The sequence below is a fragment of the Epinephelus fuscoguttatus genome, linkage group LG11 (genome assembly GCF_011397635.1).
Source record: "Epinephelus fuscoguttatus linkage group LG11, E.fuscoguttatus.final_Chr_v1".
NCBI lineage: Eukaryota > Metazoa > Chordata > Actinopteri > Perciformes > Serranidae > Epinephelus > Epinephelus fuscoguttatus.
In genome coordinates, this window is record NC_064762.1 from 4,948,290 (window position 1) to 4,961,722 (window position 13,433).

Consider the following 13,433-nt stretch of genomic DNA (forward strand, 5'->3'; position numbering starts at 1 on the left):
TACCACATGAAGTATAATGCTCAGATTTTTATTTTGTATTTATTTCTATTATAACCACTTTATTTGTAAATAAATAATGTGTATTTATCGTGAAAAGAAACGTGGTTGCTCCAATTTTCCAAGATCAGCTACAGTGACGCAGTGTTGACATAACTATGTCAGGGGCCAACATGTGTGGCTGACTTGAAGAGTCTCAAATTCGGACAGAAATTAGCTGCACAAACATAACAGATGACAAGAAGCTCACACTACACTGATTGCAAACCAAGCATCGAACTCTTTTGGTAAATGTAACTGGAGACCAACAACAATAGAAGAGGAAAGTAACGGAGCTGGGTCAGGGTGCCGCTGGTGTAATGAACTGCAGTGGGTGTAGGGTCACGGGACGGGAGTGACAAGTTACAAGCCCACAAATGTGATAGACTCCTGTGGGAGGATTAGAAAAACACCAGAGCATGTTTTCATGCATTACATGTCACTGCAAAGATCCCTGGGAAGGTTCGACTAGATGTTTTTTCTGTTCCTAACTGATATTAACGGAGGTTAAAGAAAACGTGAATCTGCAGGACTTCTGAGGAAGGTCTGACAGGGCACAGGGTTTATTTATAGTGAGATCTGAGACTGCTGCACACAGACACAACGACAGGCTCTCACTGAGAAAAGAGCCTACTGGCACTTTAATTAATAAAGACAAACAAACACACACCTGCACCTGTCCACATACTGCACATGCTCAGACAGATTCTTCCCCACTTCAGAGTTTGGCTGCCTTTCTTTGTCATCTCTGAGTCATAAGGCTCTGATGTGTTTCGGCATTGAAGTAAAAAAAAAAAAGAAAAGAAATGCAGGAATGTCTCACAAAACTACTCAGCAGCAGCACATAATGAAGATAAATACCAAACACTGACACCCTAAACAGATTAAGAGTCATGTTTTATTCACTGAGACAGTGGGGATGGCTGGCTGGCAAAAACAAAACATATCATATGTTGCAGTGAGACAGTTTGAAGCACCTGAGTCAATATCTTCATACTGCAGTGTTTTTGATGGAAACAACAGAGTATCGAGACTAAAAACTGCTCTAGAAAGACACAGATGAAAGTTTATAGTGTAGCCACAATAGCAGATCAGATAATGAGAGGGAAAAGAGAAACAGAGAGAGTTCTTGCGGAGTTTGACTGACTGCGTTTTCTGCTGTGTTTGCATTAGAAAAGGGTTTGGAGGGATCACAAGGCAGCTCAAAATGCTCTAAATAGAATGTTTTTTATGTGAGCGCACATTGGGACCGTGGAATGTTGGTTTTCAATCTCAGACACATGCATACGCTTGCATGGAAAACCAACGTGGTTGTTTTTTCAATCATCTATTCAAGGGTTTCCTGGTGGGCTTTTTCTCTTCAAAAACAAATGTGCGTCGAACAAAGATACGCTTGTTACTTATATAGGAAATGTAAATCAAAACATTTAGAAGGAGCCGTGAGACTTTATTCACGGGCAGTAAAAACACTGAAATGTCACTTTTTTTTCTTGCGCCTCAGATCATATCTGTTTACCCATTCTTATCCTCCGAGGGTGTATTGCACCCGTCTACTCTAGATGATGCAACTATCCAATTATTTTATACCCTCCCTTCATGCACACACACACACACACACACACACACATGCACCTCCTCCCTCTTCCTACCACATTTCAGTTTCAATCTTCTGCATGTGTTATTTTATTCTACCTTGCATCTCCACCCCCCTTGGTCCCATCTGGTGTCCATTTCTCCTCTTTGGACCCCACCATACCACAACCCCGCACATGGGCTGCACATACCTCTGCCAGTAGCAGCACTATTTTAATGGACTTCAGGAGGAAGTCACTTCGCCGGCACACTTAATGAACATTTGATAAAAATGAACACTAAAAACCATAGCATTAAAAAAAAGGTTTCTGGAATTTTTTTGTGTTTAAAAAAGTGTTAGATTTAGTGGTTGGCCTTTATAGTTCAAGTCCATAAACCTTTCATTGGGCTGGGTGGAAATACTGCTCCCAGGGTGGGTGACACATGGGTAACACTCCTGAAACTCCCTTCTCGCGCTCCATCCCAGCTGAATTGGGCTCCAGTTGTGAGTTGGCCACTGTTCCTCCGACTTCTGGGGCTTCTTATTTTAGAGCCACGTTAGTATCGGACAGCTCCTCAGGGACCACTCCTAAACTTCTCACTAAGAGCAAGGGTCAGGGGTCAAAGTAATAAGGGCCTATTATCTCCGCCATTACCGACTGACTTCCAGGCTCATCGCGTCATCGCGTACTAGTGACTTCACGTGTGGTCAGCCTGGTTGGGACTGAGAACATGTTCAGAATCTGTTCTTTTCATCCAGCTTTTTCACAACATGGAATCTTAAACTATTTTCAGGCATGAACGAATTGATGAGCTAAAAATTTCATCTGTGTGTGACTGTGTATTCCATGATTTAGTTACAAAAGCACAACTGTGAGATATGTGTTCTTGGCAAGATCCTCTTCACCTGCTACACAGACCTCTGCAAAGTCACTCTCCGAAAACAGATTTCCCCCTTCCTTCTCCATGCACATCTGGTAAATCTGTTAAAGGTGTCCTTTGCTGTCTTTGTTTATGCACAAACACACAACAGAGCAGCCGCACGACTGATGAGCATAACACTGGAAGCCGGGATCTACTAGCGTGGCAGGGCTCGTTCATTTTTGTTTGGTGCGCAGCAAACCACACCAAAACTATCTGCAGCTCCAAACAACCCAAATCATAAGGGTTATAAAATCAGATTTCCAGATTTTTGGCTGGCCCAGAATTGGAAAGTATGTGGCGTGCCGTGTATCTTTGATGAGACAGAGGGCTCAGTCACTATGGGAGATCTCGACTGGCTTGGCGCCAAGGTGAGACACGAAAATGTAGAGAAGTTAAGAGACAGTGGCCGCTTCAGTCTTTTCTAACTTTGGATCTCTTCTCCTTCATGTGCAGCGCGCACTAATTTTAGAGGTGGTGCACATGGTGTTTTTTTCTGTATTCTGAGAACAGCCAGTGAGATGACGTCCAGCATAGCTAAGACTGTGGCATCTGTGCTGCAGCTCTGAACACATCAAACAGACGGGCGTCCACAGATTCAGGAGCAGAGCAAATATGGAAATTACTTTTCCAGAATGACTGCACGGACAATTGTACTTTTACACATATACAATCGTAGCCTTCCATTCTTCCACGTGCATGTCTGCACCTACAAGCAACAGTCTCCACTACTTGGATGTGTTTGTACGACTACAGTGCAAAAGGCGTGTAGGAAATGGGAGCAACATTACCAAAAAGCTAACATGCTCCTGAAATATGTTCTGCTACTACCATTACTGTAAGAGCTAATCATCCATGCAATCACAGTGCTGTTGGCCTGGAGTGACATGCTGAAATCATTACCTCTGGCTGGGACTCAATGGACGAGACCATTATACAGCCTTATACATGCAGCAGAACAGTCTTGCCGTTAAGCTATAGGACAGAGTTAAAAGCCTGTCTGCCATTATGATACTCTCGAGAACAAGGCAATGAAACCTTAGAGGATGGACGAGACCTTAAGCCAGACACTTTTTATCGATGGACGGTGGGGGGCAGCAGCAGGAGAAACGACCTCGTAACATCAGAGCTGTTCATCTTTCGTCCAAGTACTTCGAATAATATCTGGATACAGTGTGCAATACCTATCCTGCTCTCTGTCACTGCTCTAATTACAGTAAATAATATAAAACACAGTGAGAGAAAATACTGGAGGATTTGGGTAAATTATCAATAAGATAAAACATTTTCCTTCTCCGTTTATTTTCAACTGTTATTCTGTGATCAAATAGGAATGGGCTCCAGGATGTGTACCTTGCACTTTCCACAGAGGATACAGGAAGGAGTTCCATATGGACCACATATGGGCTTCTAAAACAGACTCGAGGATGGATTTGCCTCTAGACACTGATCTAAGGTCAGTGTCGTGTTTACTCCTCTGATGGTTACAGTTAGGTTTGGGGGGGAGGGTGAACCCGACTGATCCTGGAACCTTGCCGAAGGGCGTCTCCTACACCCCGAGCTTGAAAGGGGCTGTGTGGTTACGGGAGCGGCCTCCATCTTTGTAGCAGGAAGTGAAGAGATCAATCAGAGGGAGCTACATGACATCCCCCAGCATGCCTGTTAAATAAATGTCAATCTCAAGCACAGTAAATCTCGAGCATTACCACGCATACTGCTCCAAATCAGCGATGTGGCTGATTCGGAGCTGGCAGTGAAAAGAAAGCTCAAAACTCATCTGTTTTGTCTGAGGACCGACAGGAGACGAAAGCTCATAATACACAAAGAATAATGCCAAACAGCTTCATTATAAAACAGGACACAGTCTCTCTCTGTCATATCCACATATCAAATTAATATCTATATACACACTGGCGCCATCTATGGGGCTCATCAGGTTTTATTTCCCCTCCCATAGTTAAAGATAATGAAGGCACTGACCCTCCAATCCTGATGCAAAGCAGGAACAAACAGGCTGTATTTGTCTTAATGTTGAATAAGGAATGGTGGGTGATTTTGTTGCTCTGGACAACACCAGGACGGCCAACTCACATACAGACAAGTTCAGCTGATTACCACTTAGTTTGTGGTGCATTATTCAACATGTTATTAATGATGCATCATGTTTTATATGTCCTCAGAAGAAGCAGTTGTCAGTACTGCCAATGCGTGCGATTAAATACAGAGTGAACAACACCTTTAAGAGGCTTATGATCATATTCGGGATATGGAATATACATAAGAACAGAAGAATCAGGTTATTCATTTTTCTGTGTTCATCCTGGTTTCTGTCAGAGTACTCCAGCTAGCATATTTGGGTTTCTCATAGCCACCAGTCACTTCTCTGTGTCCACAATAGGATATCGCAGACTGTACTATCGTGAACCCAGCACCACGGCCAGGTGCATCGGAAGCTCACCAAACAGACTTAGTAATTTCGTGGCCAGGCTCCGTTGGCGCACCTGTGCCGCTCTTGGAGGACCAGGTGGCTGCACTATAGGTTGTGACATGCATGGCTTATTACACTGCTTTCACCCCTTTAATCACACAGCTATCTCTGTCATGACGCACTGACAATTTGGGAATCCTGAGGGGAGTTTTCCTCAAAGGAAATGTATTGTTGAACCCGAACAATCTCTACCACATCATGTTGCTCATCACGGCCACTTTTCTACCTGTATTATAATTAAAAATGTGGAGCTCCAGGCGACACTTTGACCAGCCTCGTTTAAAAAATAGCTGACGTGCACAGCTGTTACCCTGGTTACCTGGTGTTTCAGATTAAGACTGGCAGAATTGGACGTACCTGAGGGAGATTTGTAAGTGGAGAAATGCATTTTAAGTGATTCATGATTTTAGCGAAGCTGTGTCAACAGTTTTCGCCTGTTAATGTAGAAAAAAAACTATGTAGAATAATTTATCAGAACTATATGATTGGTGTACACATAACAAAGAGGAATTCTGTGGTTATTTAACAACACTTATACTATGCAGGATTGTCTGTTACCATTTGTAAACACGCTCACCTGCCAAAGTAAAAGTAAAAATCAACCCCATATTCACTCTCATTTGGCATTTTGCATCATTATATTTACATTATTTCTACGATGTGTCTCTTGGATGCATGCTGCTTACAGTCTGACACCTGGTTGCAACCTTTATATAAAGCCCGACCTCACCTGAGTGCTCTTGGTGTACACGCCCCTAAACGTCCCAAACACAGAAAAAAAGAAAATACAGGCAGAGGGCAGAGTCTCTGCAGAAAAACACAGCATCACACATTTCTAGTGGGTCATAAGTGATGACTGAGGGGGACTACTTCTGTCTGAGTCTTAGCATATGAACAGTATTAATTTTACTCAATATTTGTCTTGACATAATTTTTGCAACCTCACATAAGGATAAAAATCTCTATGCAGTCACTATATGTTAACTGTTGTCGGCTAGATGAAGTTATGATTCAATGAGCTTAAATGACATTTTATTTATCCTTAGCCAGTAGATGGCAACAACCCATCTGCAACTCTGCCTGGGTGACACCACAAAGCCTCATATCTCCTCCTGTCTGCCAGTCGCAACAGAGATAAGAAAGATAAAGGAGCTTTGACTTCTCTATGACCACAGTACACGTCTCCACGGTTTAGGATTGCAGAATGCTAACACTAATATCACTGTCACGATTTGTATGGTGTCGACGAGGCACCTTGAGGAGCTCCAGGCCTGGAACCCAGTCCACCAAGCATCAGTTGATCCCCGGCTATGAAAGGAGACCTGTTATGGAAGTTCGGGGCCTCACTTGGTGGTCTATGAGAACAAGCTGGTGCTGAACCTTTTGTACTTAGAGCAGATTACCAGGAGGCTGCTTCCAGATGCAGTGCACCAGGGGAAACAGGCTCTTTTTCCCTGGGTGGTATGGGACAAATCCACTCCCCACACTTTTCTCATTAGCGTAATAAGCTTTGTATAAACCACTGGACTGACATTGTCAAGGACACACACACCATCTCATCCATCCATCCATCCGTCCCTCCGTCCGAACAGTACATCTGTCACACATCTCTGTGCTGGAGGAATGTAGGTTGGAAACTGTTCAGATGACATGCTTGCAAACATCTATTTTCCACCTGCATATATACGACCTCTAGTCTCTGAGATTGAAATCATGCAAATGTTAAAATGGAGCTGAAAAAATGTGTCTTTTCTGTAACACTACTTGTATAGTGGTTCAAAGGAAAAATAATTCTCCGTACCCGTCAGTAACTTTGAAAGGGGGCTTCATCATCCTGATTACATAGAGAGATGAGAGAAGCCTGTTTATGTAAAGAGCAGGTCCACAACCTGAGGGCCCCAGCCAGCTCAGCTACGAGGTGTAACTCACACTCCTTCACCCCGCTCTCCCACAGCCTGTCAGTGGCATGGCAAAGTCTGCCTCACCAAGCTTCCTGTGACTCACTTCCTGTCCCGGCCCTGCACCTGCACTCCCCTGGGTGATGTCATGGCAGGTTTTCCTCTTGGAGTCGCACTACCGAGCACACTCCCCGTCTGGCATAATGTGAGTATGCATGTGTTTATGTGTGTACATCCATCAGCGTGCCTGGCCCGAACATCAGTCAGCGGACCTGCGGTGAATGCGGCCCTTCATAGCTTCAGTGATGACCTCTTCTGTGAGGGAAAGGCTTCGCAGAGTAGAAAGACACATCAAACAGACGGGAGGAAGAAGACGGCGGTGAATGGAACATGGATTCAGTCCCGAAGCCGGATTATTGTGATTGTTTTTTTTTTTTTCCTTTTTTGCTTCCTTCTTCTCCAAGATAAAAATATGTCCATTTGTTGCCTCCTTGTGTCTGTGCATTCAATTACGCATCAAAATCCTTCTGTGCAGCCTTACTGAGCTAATGAAAACTTGACCTTTATGAGAACGGAGTAGTTCTGTTTTCCAGTGAGGAGAAACAACCTCTAGATGTCCTCAATATCTGTAGGAATAATTACAGTAGGCCCTTCTACCATCGGTGACCGCAGTGAAAATGATAGATTGAGGGGAACACACTACTTGGACAGGCCCATGAGTAAATGGAAATATTGTATGAGAATGAGTGCATACTTTTTTCCCTCATCCTGGGCCGTTAGAGGTGATGTTTTTTTTTTTTTTTACTAAACCAACCCTTTTTTGTGCTCTTTTCTCCCTCAGATTGTATGTACGTGAGCAGGCAGGAAATGCCTTACAGCTCCCGTCAGCAGAGGAGAAACCCGTTAGAGGTCAAGGGTTGCAAGAGGAAGGCAGCAGGCATATATCAATATTCATTTCCTTTTCTGGTACATTCACAGACCTCTTGCTAGTTTCACTCCTTTATTGAGTGCGCTATGGATCATTAGTTCTTGCTAGCTGCCTGTTGACAACATTAGCTGCTCTAATGGTCGTCTGTGGGAAACTCAGCGCTGTGTTCTCCCTTTTGCTGTGTGCGTGTGTGTCACATTCATCTGGCTCTGGTGCTGATAGATGGTATAGACCAGAAAGAGGCCAGTGTGAGAGAAAAGGAAGGCTCAGGCCCACTCTGGTTTTCTTTGACATCCACATAATTTCCTCATGACCGGACTCATATGAAGTATACGTTGTGTGTTTAGGGTGAAGCAGTCTTGGGGAAAATGCAGTCGTGATGGGCTATTATTAAGTATCCACAGTTGTGACTGCGGAAATTGATAAAGTATACTTAGAAACTTATTTTCCTCATTAGAATGGGCAGCATTTAGAGGGCCACAGTTTACCAACATTCAGGGGGTTGACATTGGACTGAATCTCTGTACTGTCACTGTGCAAACAGCGGGCGTTCTGTTGACTGGGACATAAAATAGTGCTGTTGGGTTTTGGGTTTCCAGAGCGGGATCAGGGCTGCAGTATATTGAGTCCATGTGGGGAGTGCGTTTTTAATCTGAGCCTTACCCACAGTCCTTCCTGTTTCTAATTTGGCGCTGCAGCGGTTTTGTCCCGAGGCCAAGAGCCTCTCTTCCACAGAGTGTCTATTTCCTCTGAAGTGAATAGTAGCAGGTGTGCTGGCCCGAGATCCCTTGGAGAAGTCTGCTTATGAATGGCCCACATCTTACTCTTTCTCGCCTGTCTTTGTTTTCTTTTTTTCTTCCTTTCATTCTTATTTTTCATTCTGTCTCACGTTCTTTCTCTCTTTTTCACACACTTTATTTGTTTCTTTGCTGTTATGTCTTCACCCCTCTGTGGTCACTCCTTTGTCTCCCGCGTCTCTTCCGATTTTCTTTTATCCTTCCCCTTTGCTCTCTTTGCCCCCTTCAAGATCAAGGTGTCGCGCTTTGATAAGTCATACAGAGGCAGCTAGTGCTGATGAAAACAATAAAAGACAACAGCAAGAACAAGGGCAGCACAATCACATCTCAGCGGGGCCAGACATCGGACATAATAAATCACATAAAACACTGAAACTGTCAAAACATCCAAATTAGGTTTAGAATTCGGTTTATTGGAATTGCCTCTGTTGTGGCAGGCATAATACCGCAGATCCTTCAGCAGTTGCCACCATTACTATAAACTTAACTTACACAAATGTGCACACACAGTGCAAATCCCCTAAATAATAAACACAATACATTTATATATGTAGCAGGAGGAGGAGGAGGAAAATGTGTGTGTGTGAGAGCAAGAGACTCAATCTTCCACACGTTGTAATCAGGCCCGTCTGATCACCAAGAACTCATCCAATCTGTGAGCAGAGGAGACATGCTGTCATGCTGCTTCAAGGAGGCACTGCGATTGGAATTAACCTCTAGTGACCTTCACTCCTCCTCCCCTCCTTCCCCAAAACACACTCCCTAATGAGTTGGGCTTGAAGGGGTGCAGCCTTTGCTATAAGGCGAATAAATCCTATCAAGGCAAAGTCATATTCTCACTTATCTCTGAGGAAAAACAAGGCAAAAGAAACCATGTTGGTTGCCAATGATTTGTGACTTAACACGGGGGTGAAATACGACTGCAAAGCCATTAAGGAAATGAGAGTCTAACCAAAGGGTTGTTTAACTGGAACACATGAACTCTTAATGATGTTTGTGTTTATTTAATTTTGCTTCCACGTCGTTTGCCAAAGTAGAATTTGGTTTAAAGGTTATGAGGAGAGGTTACAGAGTCTGTTCCCAGAAGTTGTGGGTCTAACAAGATTTTTTAACTCTGACATATTTTATGTATTGATAATAAAAAATCTAATTCAAGAGGATCTATGCTTTGAGGGGTGTTGCTTATCTGTAAACTATCAAAATTATAGAAATTCTTTCAACCCCTGTCCCCTATAATCAATCTACACCATTTCCAGGTGCTCATTTGTACACTGAAGAAGTAGCCTTTGACCCTCTCATAACAATGGAAGATCTCAAGCCTCTGTTCAGGCCTCATTCCCCTTTCTGCTCTTCTGATTCTCTGCCAAAGCCAACCACGGGCATTTACGCTTCCAGCCATGGCGTTTCCGGCATCTGCACACGCTTGTGTTTACACAGGATGTTCAAACTTGATGCAGATTAAACAAATCCAATTTGGAGGCTGAGTTCAATCACCTCCTTTATTTCAACATTAAGTAGATGAAGCTGGGGGCCAGATCACCACTACCATTTCCAAGAGGATTGGGTGGGGGGGGACGATCTGTACACCAGTAAGTCCAGAAAGTATTTTGAGAGTATTTATATGCGGATAGATGTCATCCACTAGTTCCCACAGGCTTGCATGTGGTTGGATTTGCTCAGTGTGGTGTAGGGTATTTTTTCAAAAATTCTCCAGCTCTCCCTGGCAGAGAGTTGTGGGCCTTCGAAGGGCCCATGGATAGTTTGGCATTGGTTCTGTTCCCACACTTATGGTGTAAACGGAGGCCTGGCTTTGTGCTCACATGCCCAGACCAGGCACACGTAGCACAATTCAATGTTATGAACATTTAATTTTGCCAGGACTTTTTTCATCTTACATCAGATAATCACTGATTACTTAAACTCAGGAAACACAGTATAGGTCAGACGGCAATCGTGCCAAGTTCACTTTCTCATATGGGAGAGTAGACAGCTTCCAAGTTTGGCTGAGGGCGGTCTGCAGGCTTGCTGGCCCAGTCCTCTGTTGAAGCCAAGCTTCAGCTCCATGGGCTCAGGACTGGGATGGGAAATGCTACAGAAGACTGGACGGTCTCTGACCTTTTCACAAGTACACAGGGACCTTCTTTGTGTCCAGAAGAGTCATTTGTTCAACAGGATTTTTAATTGCTGCTCACTCCAAATAAAGCCCCAAATTTGGCTGGTGTTTATGTCCTCACCTGGGTCCTCTTTCGCGTTTGGGAGGGGTTTTGACCTTCAGCGGCACCTGTTTGGCCAGCGTCCGGCTGCCCATCTGCTCCTAGCTAATGCAGCCAGCCCACTTCTATGGACCAACTCCATTCAGCATGGCTAGCTGTCCGCCTAATTGTATCACATTCTACAGGCTTTGTCCTGGCATTCCCTCGCCAGCTAAAGGTTGCCGAAATCTCATCCGCCACATCAGAGGGGCCCTATTAACCCCTGACCCCTGGTTGGTGTGTGTGGACAAGGTCGCTCCTCACACCCAACTCCGGGCCCATTAACACGTCGCCCCACAGCAGAAAAACTATTTTGACGGGCTGTAATTGGCGCTAAGTGATGGTGGACAAAGGCCCCCTCTGTGCTGCCTGCTGGACTGAGCGGTACTGACCACTCTCTGAGCTTCACGCTTGACATTTCCTTTCTGAGTCCGATGTGAGAAGAGAGGAACTGGGGAAGCCCCTTCCTGCACCACCACCTCCTTCATTTCTCCATCCCTTCAGCCCCTTCTGCTATTTGCCATGGCGCTCCTTTGAAAACGTGAGATAATGAGGTTCTAGTGGGGAGAGCTGGCCGGCGCAGAATTGCACGGTCCAGATCTGTGGAGGCTGATTAATCCAATGGCGGGCCATTCCTTTCAGAGCCAGCCTAATTAGTTTATGTTAGCTGGGGAAGGTCAGGGGGCGTGTTTGACTGAGGCCTTTTCTTTAAATGCCACAATGGTGTGATGATCTGTGGATGCAGGTGCAGCGATCGGCTGCTTTAATGTTGCGGAGCTGCTTTGGGTATTGGTTGTACGGTTGAGTTGCGAACTGGCAAAGACAATGAGGTCTTTTACTTGAGAGTATATGACATTTATAAACCAGTCTGCAGCCATCTAGTTGGCTTTCCAAGTTCATTAGTCATGAACTCAAATGTTATAACGCTCTACAAATAACCAGGGAAAACCCCCTCAGTATTGTATGTGGGATAGCGGTTTAAAATCGGAAAAGACGGCAAGCCAGGACTTCCAAACAACTAAAAACTGCAAAGAATAATTTTACTGGTAGTCTTGGCTCACATTTTTGTATTTCTAACCCAGAGTCCACCCAGTGAATTACAAACCACTTAGAATGACTCACTGTGTTAGTATATGGAAGTCCCTCCTCCTCCAGTCTTATCACCATTTACCTTGACTGAATTCATATTTACGGCAGATGCAAATCCCTTTAATGATTGACTGTGATCTCAAATTCCCCCCCGTGCTGTGTACAGCTTGTGTCCTTAGCAACACTCCAAGGTAACCCAGCCAGGCTTCTCTCACACAAAGCTGTATGCTTAAGACAGGTCTAACTCCCTTCCCCATAGGCCATGCCATGCTCTCATCCCCGTATTTAACAGCCTGACGTCAGACAGGAGCAGAGGAGGCAGCAGAGGAGACTTTAATACTAAATCTCTCCCCCTGTCATTACCGGCCTGTGTGACCGCCTATCAGAGGCCCTTGAGTGATGTGGGAAACCCTGGGCCCTGTCCTCCCAACCCCTGTAGGCCAGGCCGCCTGTTCTGTCCAAACCAAACTGAAAACTACAGGACAGGCACAGCTAGGGTTGACATCAATGAGGCGCCGGGCTCTTTATGCCCACTCTGTGGTCACGAGGAGAGAAGCCTGGATATTAATCTCTCTCTCTCTCTCGTCTTTACTCGCATGCTTTCTTCCTCTTTCCCCTTCTCACCACGCAAGCCGTATTTCTGGGCTCTCCGTCCCATTAGGGCTAAATCAAACGAAGGCAGAGACTGTTCATTTTGATAGCTGTTGCAATTGCAGTTGCAGCTGGAGGAAGTATCCTCTCAAACACTGACACAGTGGAGGGGAGGTAGAAAGAAATTAATGATCTGGCCAAAGCCCAGGTCAGAGTGATGGATAGTACAAGCAGCTTAAGCTGAGGTCTGGGTTATTTTTTTATGTTAATCTCTCCATTAATAATTGTCCAGACTGTTTTGCTTCAATCTGAATAAGTCAACCACACCTTCCTTGACACTCAAGACCACTGAAGCCGACCACATTCTTATTAAACCCACACACAGATCACTGACATGTAATGGTACCACAAACCATCGACAACATTAAACTGACTGCCTGACAACTGCTTATTTACATACAGTGAAAATATGAAAATACCCAAATAATTAAACTAGTCTTACACTGAGCATATGGCACTTCATTATTGTCTTGATTTTTCCAACACCTGTGAGGAGGAAAAAAAATAACCCAAACATGCCAGCTCAGTCAGTCCACCAGCCCATGTGATGTGGGTCTTTATGAGAGGACACCTGCAGCACCCAACGTCCCCATTCGGCTTTGTGAAAGCCTCTGAACTGGGTGGGGGACAGAGGGGAGAGCCAGAGGGCCAGACCCAGGTTTGGCCCCGAGGGCCTTAACTATCACTCCAGTCCACGGGTTGCCTTTGGCCTTGCTAACTGTTCCATGAAATGGGCCCCAGGAACAGTGCAAACCTCCCAGAAACAGGCCGCTCACTGTTAGCCAACAGTGCTCCCTTTGT